General features: G+C 31.5%; 1 long non-coding RNA gene across 1 annotated transcript in view; it reads right to left on the bottom strand.

Moving 5' to 3' along the window:
- LOC135968123 (uncharacterized) overlaps positions 1 to 15,058 on the bottom strand; it is a 39,339-nt gene that overhangs the window by 7,336 nt on the left and 16,945 nt on the right. Inside the window, exon 2 of the long non-coding RNA XR_010582632.1 lies at positions 1,713 to 1,891. This is a non-coding gene — a long non-coding RNA (uncharacterized lncRNA). The remainder of the gene's footprint in view (positions 1 to 1,712; positions 1,892 to 15,058) is intronic.

The following is a 15,058-nucleotide window of genomic DNA, read 5'->3' as shown; positions in this document are numbered from 1 at the left end:
GCGATTATATTTGTTTGACTTCTCAGTATTCAGCACAAATCAGAATTAGGAGCTCAGCAATTTATTATTTACAAAAAGCAACGGGCAATTTTCTTATATGCAAAGTGAGAGCAAGGCTCTCTATCCAATCAGCAGTTGTAAAGATTAAAAATAATAACGTGTAAAATTTATGAAAAATAGTGCTCACCAAAGTTTTATTTTATCACACCCACATACATATACATATATAGTATATATCCTGTAGAAAAATCCTTTAAATGTCGGCAGTGCCCTGTGGCTCACGCCTGTAATCCCAGCACTTTGGGAGGCCGAGGCGGGCGGATCAGGAGATCAGGAGATCGAGACCCAGACCATCCTGGCTAACACGGTGAAACCCCGTCTCTACTAAAAATACAAAAAAATTAGCCAGGCGTGGTGGCGGGTGCCTGTAGTCCCAGCGGAGAATGGCGTGAACCCGGGAGGCGGAGCTTGCAGTGAGCCGAGCTCGTGCCACTGCACTCCAGCTTGGGCGACAGAGTGAGACTCCGTCTCAAAAAAGAAAAGAAAAATCCATTAGACGTCATTTATGTTATAACAAATATTTTTATAAGAGTGATAGATATTGTAAAAATATGACCACTATATGTCAGAAAAACATAAAAACAATTACTGATTATTGTTTAACAATGGTTTGTTGTCTTCCATCTATATCTGTATCTGAATCTATCTGTAACTTATCTATATAAATATTTATATAACCAGACTTTTAAAAATACTGTCTTCCCTCTTTTTCTAATACATTTCCTTTTTAAAATATATATGTATCCGAATTTTATTCTAATTTATTTTGTTCTAGTTTATGTTGTTACTCTATTCATTATCACCACTGCTAAAAATGTAGTGTGTGCTTTTTTCTTTTTTTTTTAAATACAAATACTGTTGCTATGATTATAATTTTGCCTGTATTTTGATGTACATTCTAAAAAGTCTTTAAGTGATCTGAGTAAAATTTAGTCACCGGGCTTGTACATTTTCAAATAAACTAAAATTTGTCAAATTATTCCAGAGAATTACAATCATATAACTTCCCCCAGCAGCATACTAAAGTTCCTTTGCTCCACATCCTTGCCAAAGTTAGACCCTAAAAATTGTTCTGTTTCTAATGGAGATGAAATTACATCTCATCCTAATTTTTATTGAATTTTCTTATTTCTCCTGAAATTGAACATCCATGAACACGTTAATGTATCATTTGTATTTTATATTCTGTTGATGACATGTTTTTAACTGTTTCTGATTTTTCTAGTGAGTTGTTGATATCTTGATACTGGTTTGTAGAAGTTGTTTACTTATGTTCTGGTCACTAATATTTGTTAGTTGTACATTTGCAAATGTATTTTTAGTAAGTGGCTTTTTTTCTCTTTTAAAGTATCTTTTCATAAACAGAATTTTACGTTTTAATATAAAATGTATTTATTTTAAATGTTTGTGCTGCTTTTAGTGTTATTTAAGAAATAGATCAACTAATCTTTTTGGCCATAGCTCTACCTTTATTATTTTAAATCCTCCTTTAAGCTCTAGTAACTGAACTTTTGTGTGTGGGAGAAGATTTTGGCGCTCTCTTTTAAATTAATTGTTTAAATTAATTTTAAACAATTTTAAATTAATTGTTTAAATTGATAGTTAATTGTTCCAGCACCATTTTGTGAAAATATGATTTTTTTTCCAGTTACCTGCAATATAAATGTAGATTCTCAGGTGTGTTGCGTTGCCATATTTGTCTATTCCTGTGTCAATACCACATTTCCTCATTACTGTACTTTGATAGTATGTCCGGCTTTTTGGTAAGGAAATTCTATAATCTTGTGCTTCTTCAAAACATGATTAGTTATTCTTGTTCTTCCGTTTTTCCCTAGAATCAACATTTCAAGTCTTATGAAAAAATCTCTCGGCATTTTGATTAAAATTGCCCTAGTTTCATAGATTAGTTCAAGGAACAAATGACAGCTCTACCATACTGACTCTTCCTACCCATGAACATGGTTATCATTCTACTAACTAGGTCATCTATATATTTTTCTGAAATTTCTTCATAAATATTATAGAAGTCAATTGTTAGATTTATCCTTGTACCACTTATAATTTTGATTTTATTTAAATAATTCAATTTTATAAACTATATGTTGTACTGCTTTAAGGCTGGAGCATATCAATGTAGTTTTTAAAATTTTTTAAATTGGGCCAAAAATCTGTTGCAATCTATTTTTATATTTAATACTCTGTACCTTTGTCCTGGGTTCCCTAAGTAGACAATCAGAATAAATAATAATAATGCTAAGCAGTTATAGTCCTACTCTGTCAAGTGAATCTGACCTATATGCTTTTTAGGTTAACAGTTATAATATATACAACGAACTGCATATCCATACACTTTAGTATACTTTGTTGTGAGTCATATCATATCTATTTAGATAAATGTATAAATTTAATTTGTAATAGTTACACAGCATTGTATGCATGGCGTTGAATGTATGCCACACATTCTTTATAGATATTAACTTATTTTGTCTTCCAAACGATCTGACCAGTTAGATTTAGTTTACATATAAAGAAACTAAACCATAGAAACTTGTTCAAAGCAACAAATCTGGTATATGTTAGAATTAGTATGTAAAACCAGGCACGTGGGTGAGAAAGTCAACACTTCTAGCCCCTTTGTTATACTTCTTCACACTGCATATTAAATGCCTATAGAGTTGCTATGAGTGCAAAGAAAAGTGATCTGTTCCTGTCACATATATGAGATTTTTAGACAAACACGCAAGTATATGTTCTAAGAGAGGTCCAAACAATGTTAGAGTGCCACATCTAGATGAAATTTGTGGAGTAGGTGGCATTTATTTCATTTGTTGAAGACATATTCATTTTCTGCACTCCATATTAGTATATCTGCATCCATTGCTTATGGTGAGATTTATATTTTATAGGGAGATTTAAATTGTTATAGTGACAGATAATACATTTAAAGGTGATAGGCAATGATAGTACAGTATGAAAGGGACTTTATATATAAATATATGCATATAAATTTCTCTAGATTGTGTGTGTGTGTGTGTGTGTCTGTGTCTGTGCGTGTGTGTACATAAACTTCACGGGCTTGAGTTTTTTTTAGTTACTGAGATGGAATCAATAGTCCCCTACAATTTTGAAATTTAGGTGGCAAAAATATTTCTCTAGTAACTTTAATAACTCATAAAGACCAGGAATTCAAAGGTTTGAGACAGAGTAGGACAGTAGAAAGTGATAAAAAGAACTGTCAAATGTTCACTAGCAACTCATAAAGACCAGGAATACAGAGGTTTGGGACAGAGAGAGATAGAAAGTGGGAAGAACTCTCAATTTTTTTTAATATTTAAAGGTTTTTATGTTCTTATTTATTCATTTATTTATTTTCTTCTTTTCTTCAACTTTTATTGTAAGTTCCAGGGTACATGTTCAGGATGTGTAGATTTATTACATAAACATGTGCCATGATGGTTTGCTACACAGATCAACTCATCACCTAGGTCTTAAATCCAGCATCCATTAGCAATTCTTCCTGATGTTTTCACTCCTTTCATACTCCAAAAGGCTCCAGTCTCCCTCCCCCTTCATATGTCATTGTTCATCTCCTGCTTGTAAATGAGAACATGTGGTGTTTAGTTTTTGTTTCTTTATTAGTTTGCTGAGGATAACGGCTTCCAACTCCATCCATGTTCCAGAGAAAGACATGATCTCATTCCTTTTCATGACTGCCTAATATTCCATGATGTATATGTACCACATTTTCTTTATCTGTCTATCTTTGATGGGCATTTGTGTTGATTCCATGTCTTTGCTATTGTGAATAGTGTTGCAATGAACATACATGTACATATATCTTTATAATAGAATGATTTCTATTTCTTTGGATATATACCCAGTAATGGGATTGCTTGATCAAATGGTATTTCTGGTTCTAGGCCTTTGAAAAATAGCCACACTGTCTTCCACAATGGTTGAACTAGTTTACATTCCCACCAACAGTGTAAAGGCAGCACTATCAAATGTTAATGGTGTTTGTGCAACGAAGAGAGTAGGTGGCATTGAATCTTACAGACAATTTGTTTGGCTTACCCTCTATAATACTTAGTTTTCTCAACTCTAAAGCTTGAATGATTCCATACATGCTTTATTATGAATATTAAATAATATAATAAACACATTAGAACCTGACACATTATCAGCACCTGGAGATGGTAGACATGTAATCATATGAGAACTTACAGGACAAGAAACCTTACTATGGACAGTAGATTACTTAAGGTCAAACATAGGCAAAAGTGGACATTATTGTTATATCGAAATGGCAGATTTGGAAGTTTTTATGCAATTGAACTTGCATAAGAGATACACAGAAAAATATGCAACTGCCTAAGATCATTAATATGTTAATTTTATAGGTTTCACCGTCTCACACTTCAGTCTAAACTTCAAATTCTCTCTTCTTTGCTTTAAATAGACCAGCCACCTCTCTGTTCCTTGATCATATTAACAATTTGCATGTTTTGTTAAATACACTTTAAATGCTCTTGTCTCTGCTGTGAAATGGCTAGATACTTCTTCTTCAGGCTTCAGTTTCACTTTATCTACTCATTGAAGTCTTTCTTGATTACACTGTCTAATGTAAACCTTCCCCAATAGCATAATTTTCTATTGTATCACCCTACTTATTTTCCTTACCCCACTTATCACAACATGAAGATTATTATTAACTTATTCATTATGATTTTCCACCTTATTAAAATATAAGCTCCTAGGAGTTATTAAACTTTCAAGGCTCAATCTATATTCCTAGTGCCTAGAATGGCTCTTGAAAATAGAAATTTAGGCATTTGTGCAACTAAACCACTTTATCATTAGACTGATTGAACGGAAGTTTGGTTGCACCTCTCCTAATTTTGATCTTGGATCCTCAGAAACTAATTACTTCTTAAAAATGAAGGCAACATCTATTCTGGCATGTATGGAAACAGCATATAAACACATACTCTACAAATGTTTCTTACCTGAATTTTCAGGATTATATTTGACTTGAATAAGTAATACTTAAATTCAATTACAGATAAAATTAAGGACACGTATTTCCTAAAATATAATCCATACATACCTGTCTATAATCACGCATACATGAAATACGTTGATAACTAGTAGATTTTTCTAATGTTTAACATTTAAGGTCACAAAATTAGGGAACAGATTTTTAATGTGGAATGCACAGAGCAATTTAACTTTTAAAAAGTGCCATTGCACTTGCTTAAACTATCTGGAATCAGCCTGTGTATCTAGCACATAATTGTTTAAACATGTTCATTTTAAAATTGGAATTTTAACACCTTGCTGAAAAACATACAATAAAACTCCATTCACCACAATGTATTTTCTTATCTAGCAAAATGAAAGCATTGAATTAAAGAAGAAATATCTAAAAGTAATGGGAGATAAATGGTAAGGTGTGGCAATAGGCTTAGAAAAGTAGAAAAAGAAAGTCTTAAAAAGGCAAATTAGTTCATAGTTTATTGTATAGATATTATAAAATCATCAATATATTAAACTTAACACCAGAGATTTAGTAAAATTCAGTGTCATCTGAAAGGGTACAGATAATTTATTTCTGGGTGATTTAAAGATAAACATTTAAAAAATTTATAGTGACATCCCAGTGGGTATCTTTCCATATATAAAGAATCTCTGTTTTATAACCAAATTAAATCTCTCATTTCCAATGATTCAATCCATTCCTTTGTATTTTGCTGATGGGGGAGATAAATAAGCAGATCCCTATCTTTTTTTAAATGAAATAATTGGAACTCAAGTTAGATGTGATCTTAAGTTTTATAGGAAGGCAAAGAACTGGGAGTAATAAAATTTATCCTGATATATATATATATATATATACACACACACACACACACTTATTTATATTTCTTATATATATCAAGAATAATATATGTATATATCTAAATTATGCATGTATTATTATACATGTTTTATTAAGAGTTCTTTCATATATTGATAAGATATATATAAAATACAATTATATATGTATGAATAATTTAGAATTATTGTATCAGTATGGATTTACTTGAAGATGTAACAACAGATATCTATAAAGCAAATAAAAAGTGAGCAAATGCCTGGTGCAATACAAGGACCACTGGGAAATTCCTTCTGGTTACCAAATTTTTCACCTTAAATATTAATCTTTGAGACCCGTAAGCAACTGAATCCATGGTTTAATAATAAAACTACCTTTGACAGTAAAATTTGTCCTAAGAACCATGGGCTGGGTTATTCTGGATTGTGGTTGTGTTTAATACTAGCAAATATAAGATTGGCCAGTGATAGGATGTGGTGTTTTGCCAAAGAAAATTTGGCAACAGAACCTTATGATTTTCCAGAGCTGGAATTATTTACTCATGTCATGTTGTTAAAAGCATTAAGAGATGAGGAAATTTCAGTATATATCTACTAATTGTGTAAAGCAATAATGGGATCTGTTCTTGTGGTATCTGGAATTTCAGATGTCAAGGAAAACCATTTTATTTTTAGAGTTTTTGAATGGCTTCTAATCACAAAGTTTTCTCAAGTACAGAGGGAAAGAGTCTGCCTTTTTAAAAATCTCTAAATTGCTCCTTCATATGGAAGGAGAAATGACTGCATTGCATCTTATGATAGATCAGTCTCTGGCTATATTATTCACATCCACCCACAGTCAGGAGAACTTTTTATTGTTTTTCTGTTTTGTTTTCCTCCTCTTCTCTCTGAGTTCAGCCTAGTGAAGCTGACTCAATCCCTGAGGAAGGAGACCTGTGAATGAGTGGGTAGGTTTATTTCACTGGACGTAGAATAGATAAGTCAAGTTGACCGTGAGTCCAAGCTGCACTTTCTAAACCGGCCTTATCAGTGACAATATTAATCCTTTAACCCAATATATGGTTTGAAACTCTCAAGTTATATGGAATTTGCGGCAGGCCCTCTCCCCATAATGATCTCTTATATAATTTCCTCCTATTGTGTAGTTTGCTTCTAACCAATAGAGATGCCAATGTTAAGGGAATATTGCGATCGTGATTAGTTTACAAAAGATTGACTTTCTTCTTTCTAGCCAAGTCCCTCTCCAGAAAAATGTGAAGGAACTGATATTGACTGCATATTATGGTTAATTACTTGTAGAATATATGAGACCTAAGGAAATCTAGTCTGTCTCAGATGATGTCCAGGGTTTCTAACTTAAGTCACTTGATAATTTTTGGTGTTATTTTAAAAGCTGGGAAATACAGAAAGCAGATAAAATTTGTGGAAAATTTTGTAATTTTGGTTTTGAAATTATTGTTTGTTGTGGCTGTAGGCCTGCAAATACATTTATCCAACAGACAAATTTATGTTTGAGTTTGGATTATCAAAGCTGAATATCAAGGGTAGTGATATGGGTATTTTCAAATGATGAAAATACATAGTATTTATATAGAAGAAAGAAAGAGTGATAAGGAGAACAAATATGTAAGAGTTGTCCCTGGAGAATAGATTTAAATAGATACTTAAAATGATATATTTTTTTCAAAAATTGAAGAAAGAGTAGTCTCATAGAAGTCAAGGAAGGAAGGTAGCATGACTCAAGGCTGTGATCAAAATCATGTGTCTTTCAAGTACTGTTTTATAATTGTTTGAGTCTTTGCATACTATATCTCTGTTTATATTGGTATTTAAAATGTCTTAAGTTGCCTATGCTTACCTAACGGTTTGTATCTAATTTATATGAGAATGATATTTAGTTGACATTCTAGGCATTAATGTCCTTTGAAAGAGTGGGCCAGGATTTCTAGTTTCGAATGCAATATCAAGAACGGACTATAAAAACTGAACACAAAAATATGCTCAATAGAGCAGAAATGTATAATAAGAAAATAATTAAATAATTTTATTGAAGTTGGCAGCATGAAAGATAGTGACTTCAACTAAGAAATTTCACTGAAGTAAATAAAAGACAGAATTTAGATTATACATGACCGAGGAGTTAATTGGAAATAAGTAAATAATGTCATCAGGAGGAGATGAATTTCATGAATCCACAATTTAAAGAACAGTGAAAAAGTACTGTGGTAGAGGTAAATGATTAGTCATGTAGGATTTCTACAAAATAGGAGAAATTTGAGCTGGTTATATAGATGTGAATAAAGGATAACAGAAAATAAAAACAATGAAAATCCAAAAGAGATAGGGTCTGAAAAATGTACAAAACACATCATATAAAGGAATGAGATTCCAGAAAATAATGGATAAAATGTTTTCAGGGTCACTGGCAGAGGGGATTACATTGACAAAAACCTTATTCATTAAAACTGAAGGAAAAACAATAAACACAAGTTACAGTGCTGGACAATGACAGATTCATTCTTCAAAAATATAGGGCAAATTCATAAACATGATGCAATTAATTGAATATATTACATAAACCAAATATGCTTGTAATGTACTTTCAGCGAAAGAGGTTACAGGGTATACAAGTAGTACTATAAGCAAAAATTAAATAAGCAAGTGCTAGCATTTTGGGCAGATCATTAAAAAATTAGTTTAAACTGTTAAATGCAAGAACCCATAGAAATAATATCAGTTTAAGTCTGGTTTCTCTGAGTTATAACAGGGGGCACATAATTGCTTCCTTTGCTCAATGAAGGGAAGCAAAACAAAACAAATAACTGTGAATGTTCCTAATTATCTGTCAACCAAGAGAAGAGCATATAAGGATAGGAATGAAAATGTTACTTTACTTTCAACCTCATTCTCTCCTTCTGTTGACAGGTAAAAAGATTGTTAACGATTATTTTATTTCAGCTGAGGCTGATTTGTCACTATTGATTCAACTTAATCAACCTATGTTTAAAGTCAGAGTAGTATAAATCAAGGGCTGAATTCCCTCCAACTTTTAAATTAGCTGTATATATGTATCTGTATTATCCGTAGAAAATTTTCTTGAACATTAAAAGTAATGCATCTTTTAAGCAAAATTGTTATTATACCATATTGAGTTAAGATAAAAATGAAGGATATAAGAGTACCTAACACATAGGGATTGATGCAAGAAAAATTCTGCTTCTGGCCAAGATTTAGAAATAGAGACTACATTAATCTCCCATCTGAACCCAATAAAAGCATGGACAAAATACATTAGATTAAAAAAAATGTTGTGCATCAGGCAACAAGGAAGAATTACCAGAAGCATTGAAACACAGGTGGAAAACTAGAACTACACACATAAAAGCGAACAGCATCTGTTTTGAAAACTACATGACAAATATTAATGTTCTTATTATTTCAATATCTGTAAAAGATAATTGTTTAAAAAATAATAACAATGTATTTTAATGTTTGTAAGTCATGTGTAAGTAAAGTGCACGCCAATATCATTAAAACTGGGAGGGGAGAGATGGATGTATACTACATCTGAAGTGCAGATTCAATATCACTTACAAATAGACTATGGTATGTTAAATATGTACACAATAAATCCTAAAGTATACACAAACAAGACAAAGGATTACACTAATAAGTTAGCAAAAGATACAAGTATAAAATAGAAAATTGATGGAAATAGAATAGAATAGAAAAGGTGATGGATTAAAACCAATTATACTAGTAATCATATCAACTGCAAACGACTGATACACACTAACCACAGAGATCGTCAGAAAGAAGAAAGAAGAACTAATTACGTGTTTCCCATAAGATACATGTTAAATAGATTCAAAGTAAAAAGACATTAAAAGATATACCATATTTTTGGGTAAACTGGATATTCACAAGCACAAGAATGAAAATGGACCCTTATCTCAGTCTTCATAGGAAAATTAACTCAAAGTTGATTAAGAACTTGAATGTAAGATCTAAAACTATAAACCTAATAGAAGAAAAGACAGGGGAAAACCCCATGATATTGGTTTGGTCAGAGATTTTTTGTATATAACCACAAAAGCACGGGCAAAGAAAGTTAAAAAAAAAGAGACAGATGACTGTATTAAACTAAGACACTTTTGTGTAATGAAGGAGACAATAGGGTGAGGAGACAACTCACAGACTAGGAGAAAATATTTGCAAATCATACATCAGATTAGAGGCTAATATATAAATATATAAGAAACACAAATTAGATAATAATAGGCCAAAATAGCCATATTTTTTTTAAAAGGCATTGTTTGTTTTGCTTAGGAATGCTTAAACAATTTGGGTTACTTTTTGGTTCCGTATGAAATTTAGAATGTCTTTTTCTACCTCTGTCTGTGAAAAATGACATTGATAGTTTGATAGGTATAGCACTGAATCTGCACCTAACTTCAAACTATACCACAAGGCTACAGTGTCCAAAAAGTATGGTACGGTTACAAAAACAGACACATAGGTCAATGGAACAGTTTAGAGCACTCATAAATACAGCCACATATCTTCAACGAAGTTGACAAAAATAAGCAATGCTGAAAGAATTTCCTATTTAATAAATAGTGCTTGGATAGCTAGCTAGATCCAAGTGGAAGACTAAAACTGGACTCCTACCTTTCACCATATATAAAAATTAACTCAAAATGGATTAATGATTTAAATGTAAAACGTCGAACTGCAAAAATACTACTAGAAAACCTAGAAAACACCATTCTGGACATCAGCCTTGAGAAATAACTTATGACAAGGCCTAAAGCAATTGCAACACAAACAAAAATTGACAAGTGAGACCTAATTAAACCAAAGAGCTTCTGCACAGCAAATGAAACTAACGACAGAGTAATCAGGCAACCTACAGAATGGAATAAAGTAATTGCAAACTATGCATCCAACAAAAGTTTAATATGCAGAATCTATAAGAACTTAAACAATCCAACAAGCAAAATACAAATAATCCATTAAGAAGTGGTTGAAAGACGTGAACTAAAACTTCTCAAAAGAAGACATACAAGTAGCTAACAAACATGAAAAAATGCTCAATATCATAATCAATAGAGAAATGCAAATCAAAACCAAAATGAATTACCACCTCACACCAGTAAGAATGGGTGTTAAAAAAAATTCAATAACGACAGATGCTGACGGGGCTGAGGAGAAAAAAGAGGATGTTTATATAGTATTGGTGGGAATGTAAATTAGTTCAGCCACTATGGAAAGCAGTTTGGAGATTTTAATTTCTTTGGGAACTTAAAATAAAGATGACTCTATCTTTTAATTTAAATAGAGCCATCTCAATACAGCAATCTCTTTCCTGGGTATATGGCCAAAAAAAAAAAAAAATCATTCTACGAGAAAGAAACATGCAATTGTATCTTCATCACAGCACTGTTCAAAATAGCAAAGACATGCAATCATCCTAGATGCCCATCAATGGTGGACTGGTTTCTTTTTTTAATGTGATTCATATACATCTTGGAATACTATGCAGCCATAATAAAGAATAAAATCATGTCTTTTTGCAGCAACATGGATGTAGCTGGAAGACAATATCCTAAGCAAATTAATACAGGAACACAAAACCAAATACTACATGTTCTCACTTATAAGTGGGAGCCAAACACTGGGTACTCGTAGACATAAAGATGGCAACAATAGACACTGGGGACTACTAGAAAAGGGGAGGAAGAGAGGAGATAAGGGTTGAAAAACTAATTATTGAGTACCATGCTCATTACCTGAGTGACAGGATTAATTGCACACCAAACCTCAGCATCATGAAATATACCCATGTAACAAACCTGCACATATACCTCCTGAATCTAAAATATAAGTTGAAATTATAAAAAATAAAAATAAAAAATAACAAATAGAGAAAGACTTGAATAACCATTTCACAAAAGAAGACATACAAACAGCCAACAGAAATATTTTTTAAATAGTCAAAATCTCTAAACATCACAGCAATGCAAATTAAAACTACTATGAGATATTGCCTCACATATGGTAGATTGGCTATGATTAAAAAGATAAAAAATCTTCAGTGTTGATGAGGATATAGAGAAAAGGAAACTCTTATACACTACTAGTCATATTGTAAATTAGTGCAGCCATGATGGAAAACAGTATGGAGTTTCCTCTGAAAACTAACAATAGAGTTAGCATATGACTTAGAAATCCCAGTACTGGGTATTACCAAATGAATTTAAATCAGTATAAAAAGACTTGTTTGCAGTCCCATGATCATTGCAGCATTATTCACAGTAGCTAAAAATATATATATATATATAACATATATATATATATATAACCTGTGTCCATTAATAGATGAATGGGTTTTTAACATGTCTGTCTATACACAACAAAATCCTATTCAGCCTTAAAAACAATACATTTTGTTGTTTGTGACGGCATGCATGAACCAAGATGACATTATGTTAAATAAAATATACCAGGCACAGAGAAACAAATACCACATGATCTTAACTGCATGTGTAATTTAAAAGTCAAACTCAAAGAAGTGGAGAGTAGAATTGCGGTTAACATATGCTGAAGAGGGTATGGGACGAAGAGGAAAATGAGAGATGTTGGTCAATGCATACAAAATTACAGATAGATTAGATGAATATGTTCTGGTCTTTTATTGCACAACGAGATGACTATAGTTAATAAAAAAGTTCTGTCTCTTTAAAAATAGCTAATAAAGATAATTTTCAGTATTCTGGCCATAAAGAAATGATAGATAAGATTATTATTATATAATCTATACATAAAACATCACACTTTACCCCATAAAATGTATGTAATTATCATTTTTCAATTAAAAATAAAATAAACTTTAAAATTAAACAATGTTAACATCACTCAAAAGACAGCTGAGTGTCAGACAAAATAGTTTCAAGAGCAAAAATTATAGCCATGTATAACAATAAGCATATCTTAATTAAGGTGTTAATTAAGAATACACAAGAATCTCACATAGTATGCACCTAGTAACAAAGCTTCAAAATGCACGATGAGAAAACTGATAGAATTTCAAGATGAAATTCCTCTCAATAATTGATACAAATAGACAGAAAATAAACTAAGGTGTAACAGACTTGAACAACATTAGTAATTACTAATATAATGGTATTTATATATTACTCCTCAACAAAAAGAGAAATACATTATTTTCAAGTTTATGCAGAGAGATCAAATTTGGGCCATACATAATTTCTCAATACATTTTTAAAAAATCAAATCATAAAAATTATGTTCTCTGACCATTATAAAATTTAATTAGAAATGAACAAAAGAAAAACCTCTAGAAAATCCCCAAATATCTGGAAGCTAGATAACCTACTAGTAAATAAGCCATGTCTAAAAGAAATCAGAATTGAAATTGTGAAGTATTTTAAGCTAAATTAAATTAAAATGTGGCATATCAGAATACGTGAGCTATTGCTAATATATTATGTAGTTGGAAACGTATAGCTCTAATTACCTGTATTAACAACAGCAAGAAACACCTTAAGGAAAATTCCCAAATACATGAATCCAGCTTAGAAGTTAAGAAACTAGATAAAGAAGAGCAAAATACACACAAATAAGAAGAAATTAAATAATAAAGATATAAGAAGAAATCAATGAACTCAAAAATGAAAACAACAAAGAAAATGAATAAATCCGAAACCTGGATCTTTAAGGAACCTGAAAAAATTGATAAACTGATTACAAAAAAAATAAAAAAATAAAAAAACAGGGAATACAAAATTTATCATTATCAGGAATAAGGAAGGATACAGCCCTAGAGATTCTACAGATAGTAAAGAGATAATAAGGAATCATTATGAAGATCATTCCCAACAATTTTACAACTTGGATGAATGCTTCCTTGAGAGACAAAAATAACAAAATCTCTCTCAAGAAGAAATATTGAAAAAGACAAGCTTAAGATAGTGAAAAGGCAGCACAGACACTGGGAGAAAATGTTTGCGTATCATATACCTGATAAGAGGCTTGAATACAGAATGTATAAGAGCCCTCACAAATGACAATTAAGAAGATCAATAACCCAACTTTTAAAATGAGCAAAAGACTCGAATTGGCATCTCTCTAAGGAAGACACATAGATAGCCAGTTAGTATGTGAATAAATATTCAACATCATTAGTCATTAAGTAAATGCAAACCAAAACCACAACAAAATTCCACTTCACACTGACCAGAATCCCTCATCGAAATAACACACAATAACTACAATTGGTGAGGATGTGGAAAAACTGGAATCCTCACATGCTGGTAGGAATGTAAAATAATGTAGTCACTCTGGAAAATCAGTTTGCCAGTTTTGAAAAATGGTAAGTATAGAGCTTTCCTATCACCTAGCAATTCCACCCCTAGATTTATACCCAAGGTAAATGAAACTATATACCAATACAGAAACTTCCACATTAATGCTCACAGCAGCATTGAGCATAAGCATCAAAAAGGGGAAACAACCCAAATGTCAATCAATTATCTAATGAATAAGCAAAAAGTGGTATATGCATACAATGAAATGTTATTCAACCATAAAAAATAGCAAAGTACTAAAGCATGTTACATTATAAACCCCCAAAACATTAGGGTAAATGAGAAAAGTCATACACAAAATACTATGTTTTATATGAATCAATTTTTATGAAATGTCTTTGAAAGGGAAATCTATAAAGACAATTCAATTGGAAATGGTTAACGCTGGAGTTAGTGAGGAGAAATAAGATTGATCATCACTGAGCAGAAGGTTTCTTTTTCAGGTCATGGAATGTTGTAAAATTAAATGATGATGACAGTTACACAACTCTGTAAATACACTAAAAACATTGAATTGTAAGTTTAAAATGGGTGAATTTGAAGGTAAGGAAATTATATTTCAATAGTGTGGTCTTAAAAAGAGAAATAGATGAAATGAATAATCTCAGAATTATTAATTCTGATTTAAAACATAATTTTATTTTTTTAAATTTTTTTATTACTATACTTTAAGTTCTAGGGTACATGTGCACAACGTGCAGGTTTGTTGTATATGTACACATGTGCCATGTTGG

The sequence above is a fragment of the Macaca fascicularis genome, chromosome 17 (genome assembly GCF_037993035.2).
Source record: "Macaca fascicularis isolate 582-1 chromosome 17, T2T-MFA8v1.1".
NCBI classification, from domain to species: domain Eukaryota; kingdom Metazoa; phylum Chordata; class Mammalia; order Primates; family Cercopithecidae; genus Macaca; species Macaca fascicularis.
This window is presented reverse-complemented; position numbering and strand designations above follow the sequence as displayed.